This window comes from Colobus angolensis, unplaced genomic scaffold, assembly GCF_000951035.1.
Source record: "Colobus angolensis palliatus isolate OR3802 unplaced genomic scaffold, Cang.pa_1.0 Scaffold163, whole genome shotgun sequence".
NCBI lineage: Eukaryota > Metazoa > Chordata > Mammalia > Primates > Cercopithecidae > Colobus > Colobus angolensis.
In genome coordinates, this window is record NW_012114744.1 from 8,779,605 (window position 1) to 8,785,659 (window position 6,055).

Below are 6,055 nucleotides of genomic sequence, written 5' to 3' on the forward strand. Positions count from 1 at the left end.
GGCAGTTTCATTTTTGGACACTCAAATACAAGGCTGTAAAATTGCTGTATACACTCAAGTTTTAATACACAGGAATATGATCCCCTAACAATGACTTTCCTGTCTATAGTGGGAAGAGATAGGGAAGAATACTGAGTAGGGAAAATAATCATATTATTCAATATCACAAATTAGATAAATGAGGCTCGGAGCAATTATCTGACTAACTCAATGCTTCACTGCCAATAAATGGTGGAATTGAAACTTGAGTTAATGTCTTCTGAGTTGAAAGCCTGCACTATTTCAGTGGAACCACATTGATTTCCTTTATATAATGTTGATTACTACCAAAACAACTAAAGAAGGGAAATTTCTGCTCTAAATGTGAAAGAGGAACTACTAAATGAACAACATGTTAATACAGCCAAAAGCTGAGTAGATTTATAAAGCCCTAAGATTTTCTCATAATCCCAGACTATTAAGTAAGTCAGGTCTTCATTTCATGGTTATTACTTTGGAGATCTTCGAATTCAAGCCAATGTTTTGAGTGATGAAGCCAGCAAGTCTGTTTGGTTTTATCTGGGGCAGGCTGAAGGAAGGATTTGTGGGTCTATGTTGATACAATTCATCAACATCTTGGTTCCATTGCAAATACAGTTAATGAAGATACACAGTTTATGGAGCAATTGCTGCTTAAGACTGAGAAAGCAGCTTACTTCAACTACACCCTGATTCAATTTCACTTTTTTCTTTAGTAATTTTAAGTATGATTGGAGGGGAAAATAGTATCTCATCTAGTTATAACTAGTTTAAAAGAAAACAGGACCTCAAAATTATTCTTGAGCTTTTTTTTTTTTTTTTTTTTTTTTTTTTTTTTTTTTTTTACTTTCTGCGATGTAAGAATAAAGAAGAAGAAAGGAATGGACCAGAAGAAGGTGAACTGAAAGTCTTCCTGCCTAAAAGCTAAAATGAAGGAAACAATTTTTAAAATATTGTGTACTATATATAGAAGCTGGTGGCATAATTATTTGAACAGAACCATCATCGAAGAAATAACAAAAACTATCTGTTTCAGAAAAGCAGATGACAATGTGTTTTTATCATGGGGTTATTGTATATATCAATCAGCTACAGTTTCTTTTTAAGAACTCTAATGTAAGGATGATAAGACTTGAGCAGGCCTTGGAGAAATTTTTTAAAAAGTAATTGATGTGCTTATGAGTTAGTCCTTTGTGTATTTTCTTGAAGAGTGTATATTTCTTAGTCATAATGTAAAGATTGTCTAAAGCTTTTTTATTTTGGAAGACCTAAAAGACAAACTGACAAATAACCATGCTTACAGATATAATACTCTATTTTTATTTTCCCTTCCCAAAAGAATGTGGAGGAGGCACATGAACTAAAAGTCTAGAGATTATAGGTCTCTCCATTTACTTAGGCCTTCTTTAGTTTCTTTCTAAAGTTTTATAATTTTCTTCATAAAGTTTTTGTTCACATTATGTTAAATTTATTATTAGGCACAATAGTACTTTTTTTAAAATTGCATTTTCTAATAGTTTGTTTCCATTGTATAGAATTGCAATTAATTTCTGTATATTGTATGTTGAAACATCATTAAAATAATAATTTTGATTATCTATGTAGAAAATCACATCATATAAAAATGATAGTTTCTTGTTTCCATTTCAGTAAGAATTGTGTATTATTGCTTTCTATTTCTCTGTTTTACTTCATTATCTAGGGTTTCTGGTTAAGTGTTTAATAAAAGCGGTGTTATTGGGCATTTTGGTTTTAATCTTCATCAAAAAGGAAAGCTTTAACCTTAACCCTAATTATAATTATTAATCTTATTTCAGACTGGATACTGGATACTGAACTAGATATTGAACACTATTAAGTTTAATGTCTATTCTAGGTCTTTTGCTGACACTTTATTTTTCTTAAGGAGTTTATTTTATTTTTTAGTTTTTTAACTTTCATTTTAGGTTCAGGGTTATATGTGCAGGTTTTTTTATATAGGCAAATTGTATGTCATAGGGGTTTGGTGTACAGATTATTTTGCCACCCAGGTAATAATCATAGTACCTGATTGGTAGATTTCTGATCCTCACACCATTTCCCTCTCACCTTAAGTAGGCCCCTGTGTCTGTTGTTCACTTCTTTATGTCCATATGTACTCAGTGTTTAGCTCCCACTCATAAGTGAGAACATGCAGTACTTGGTTTTCACTTCCTGCATTAGTATGCTTAGAATAATGGGCTCTAGCTCCATCAATGTTGCTGCAAGAGACATGATATCATTCTTTTTAATGGCTGTATAGTATCCCATGGTGTATATGTACCACATTCTCTTTATCCAGTCTACTGTTGATGAGCATTTAGGTTGATTCTATGTCTTTGCTGTTATGAATGATGCTGCCATGAACATATCTGTGCCTGTGTCTTTATGGTAGAATGATGTATATTTCTTTGGGTGTATACTCAGTAATGGGATTGCTGTGTTGAATGGTAATTCTGCTTTGAGTTCTTTGAGAAATCGCCAAACTGCTTTGCACAATGGCTGAGCTCATTTACATTCCCACCAGCAGTATATAAATGATCCCTTTTCTTTACAACCTTGCTAGCATCTGTTATTTATTGACTTTTTAATAAAAGCCACTCTGACTGGTGTTAGATTGTTATCTCATTGTGGTTTTAATTTGCATTTCTCTAATGATTAGTGATGTTGAGCACTTTTTCATATTCTTCTTGGTTTGGCTGTGTGTATGTCTTCTTTTGAGAAGTGTCTGTTCTTGTCCCTTGCCCACTTTTTAATGGGGTTGTTTACTTTTTGTTGTTGATTTAAGTTCCTTATACATGCTGGATATTAGATCATTATCAGATGCATAGTTCGCAAGTATTTTCTCTTATTCTGTGGGTTGCTGTTCACTCTGTTGGTAGTTTCTTTTGCTGTGCAGAGGTCTTTAGTTAAATTAGGTACCAATTGTCAATTCTTATTTTTGTTGCAATTGCTTTTGGCATCTTCATCATCTTTGCTAGATCCTATGTCAAGAATGGTATTGCCTAGGTTGTCTCCCAGGGGTTTTATGGTTTTCATAATTACATTTAAGTCTTTAATCCATCTTGCATTGATTTTTGTATATGGTATAAGGAAGAGGTCCAGTTTCAATCTTCTGCCTATGGCTAATCAGTTATCCCAGCACTGTTTCTTAAATGGGGAGTTATTTCCCCGTTGTTTATTTTTGTCAACTTTGTCAAAGATCAGATGGTTGTAGGTGTCCAGCATTATTTATATTCTGTTCCATTGGTCTATGTGTCTGTTTTGTGCCGGTGCCATGCTGTTTTGATTACTGTAGCCTTGTAATATAGTTTGCAGTTGGGTAATGTGTCAGCTTTGTTCTTTTTGTTTAAGAATACTTTAGCTATTGAGGCTTTTTGGTTCCATATTAATTTTAAATAATTTTTTCTAATTTTAAGTATGGGTGGAGTCATTGGAGAAGCCCAAGAAGCAGCCTCTTTCAGCCCACACTCCTTCTGGCTTCAATTGGAAGAGCTGCTGTCCTATCTGCTGCAGTGCATTGGGGTGCAGGGGTAAGCAGCAAGGGATGACCCCCCTCTCCAAGTTCATTTCTGGGCTTTGGTGGTGCCCACTTCAGCAGCTGGTGCTGTGCTCATGTTTTCTCTGACCCAGTGCTTCAGTGGGCTGCACTCCACCCCCTTCTTAAGGGTAATCTGCACTGAGGGTTAGATCCCCAGGAAAGAGGGGACACCTTCTTCGCACTCCTTAGAGCTGGTGGAGCACTGTCCCCCAGCTGACCAATAGAACAGGCTGGGCACCCAGCAATGGCACACGGAGACCATTCCCAAGTCATAAAGCTGAGTCTGGCTGCAAGCCTCACTGACCAGGAGAAATCTTGTCTTCAGCAATTTGCTTCCTGCTCCAGTCCTGCGATGGGAAAGAACTTAATTTCAGTGCCTGCCGCTAGGGCACTCTCCATACTTGCCACTCAATTCTGGACATGGGAGCCCTTTCTTTACTCCAGGGCAAGTTCTCCAATCTCTGACCTCAGATGAAAATGCCTGCATGACTGCCACTGCCAGGTCTCCAAGTGATGACTATCTGTATATGAACCTGGATTAAAAATGGCATCCTTTTCTCAGTCTCAGGTCTTGGAGAATGCCTGCTGCTTTTCCTGATGTCTTTCCCTCTCTTCATCTCTCAGCCTTTCCCCAAGTTAGCTCCAGAAATTGGGAGAAACAGCGTGCTCTCCCTTGGCCTGGGTTGTATAGAACCTTAGTGAAAAGGTGAGTCACAGACGGTGACTGACAGTCCCTCTCACACACCGGGGCTTCACTCATTTTTATCAGCCAAATGTTATCATGGAGGTTGCTTGCCCACTTTATCCTACCCAGAGTCTTGGGTGTCCTTTGCTATTTCAGAGAATTCTCATTTTCTTTCCTGAATCAAAGCTCATAGAGTTGACCTTTATGTACTATTTTGCTATTTCCAAGTGGATGAGTCATGCTGAAAGCCTCTAATCCACAGTCTTGGGAAAACTGACTCTCCTATTAATATTTTAAAAATTCTCAGTCACTATATTTTTGATTATGCCTCTTTTATTCTTTTTATCATATATTCCTGGAATTCTGATGAAATATTTGTTACATTTCCCATTCTCAATTTGTTTTTCTTAACCTCCCTCTCAGAGTTCCACCTTTTGTCTCTCTCTGTGCTGTATTCTCATTAATGTGCTGGAATGTGTCTTCCAGTTCACACACTTTATTTTTTGGTTTGCATAATGTGCTATTTAATCTATTATGGTTTTAATTTAAATTAGTATACTTTTCACTGCTAAAATTTCTATCTGATACTTTTTAGTTCTCTTTGGTTACTTTTCACAGTTTGTTGTTTGTATTTGTTTTGTATTGTTGCTTTAACAAATTCTACAAATATATAGGCTGAAAATAAAACTCATTATTATCTTAAAGTTCTGTAGATTTGAACTTCAGAACAAGTTTCGTGGGACTAAAATTATAGTGTCTTCAGGACTTCATTTCTTATTGGAGACTCTTAGGTTGAATCTGCTCCCAGGCTCATGAAGGTTGTTGGCAGAATTCAGTCACATGCAACTGTAGGAGTGAGGTCCCTGTCTCCTTGCTGGGTTTCAGCTAGGGGTCATTCTCAACTTCTAGAGGCTTCCTGCACACCCTGGCTTGCAGTCCCTTTTATCTTCAAAGTCAGCAGTTGTGGTTTGAGCCTTCTTATGCATCACATCTCTCTGACTTCTCGTTGTGTTTCATCTTGCCCATCTGACTCTTCTGTCATCTTCATTTGCTTTTAAGTGCTCATTTGGTCACATTGTGCACACCTGTATAATTTAGGATACTCTCCCTATTTTAATGTTAGCTGACTAGTAACCTTAATCACATCCGTAAAGTCCCTTTACAGCAGTACGTATGTTAGTGTTTGATTGAATAACCACCAGACAGAAATCTTAGGGGTACATTTTTAGAATTCTGTTTACCATATGTATGTTTCCTAACATTATACATCCTCATTTTATATTCTATATTTGATAATTTTAGTATCTGTTGCCCTTGTAACTTGGATCTCTTTCTTTTGGTTATCTTGGCTCCTGCACATTGTGCATTATGTTCTGATACAATTTGTAAGTTTTGATTAAAATCTCACATGAAGTTTAGCCTTAGTAATTTTTTAAGGCCCTGATTGAAAAAGGTCATCCTTCTTTTCCCAGGTACTTGAGAATACTACCAACTCAAAATTATTTTAAAATAGGGTTTCAGATTAAGTCCAACTCTTTCCCCTGCTCTGTTATCTGCTCTGCCCACAACACACACATTGGTATTGAGACTTTAGGCTTCCTCCACCTAGTGTGTAAACCAAAATATGAAAGTTCTCCTGATATTTTCCTCTATGTGGTGAGATTTTTCCCTAACTCACACTCTCATTAAGAATATAGTCCTGGGGCGGAGCAAGATGGCCGAATAGGAACAGCTGCAGTCTCCAACTCCCAGCGCGAAGGACACAGAAGACCGGTGATTTCTGCATTTTGAAC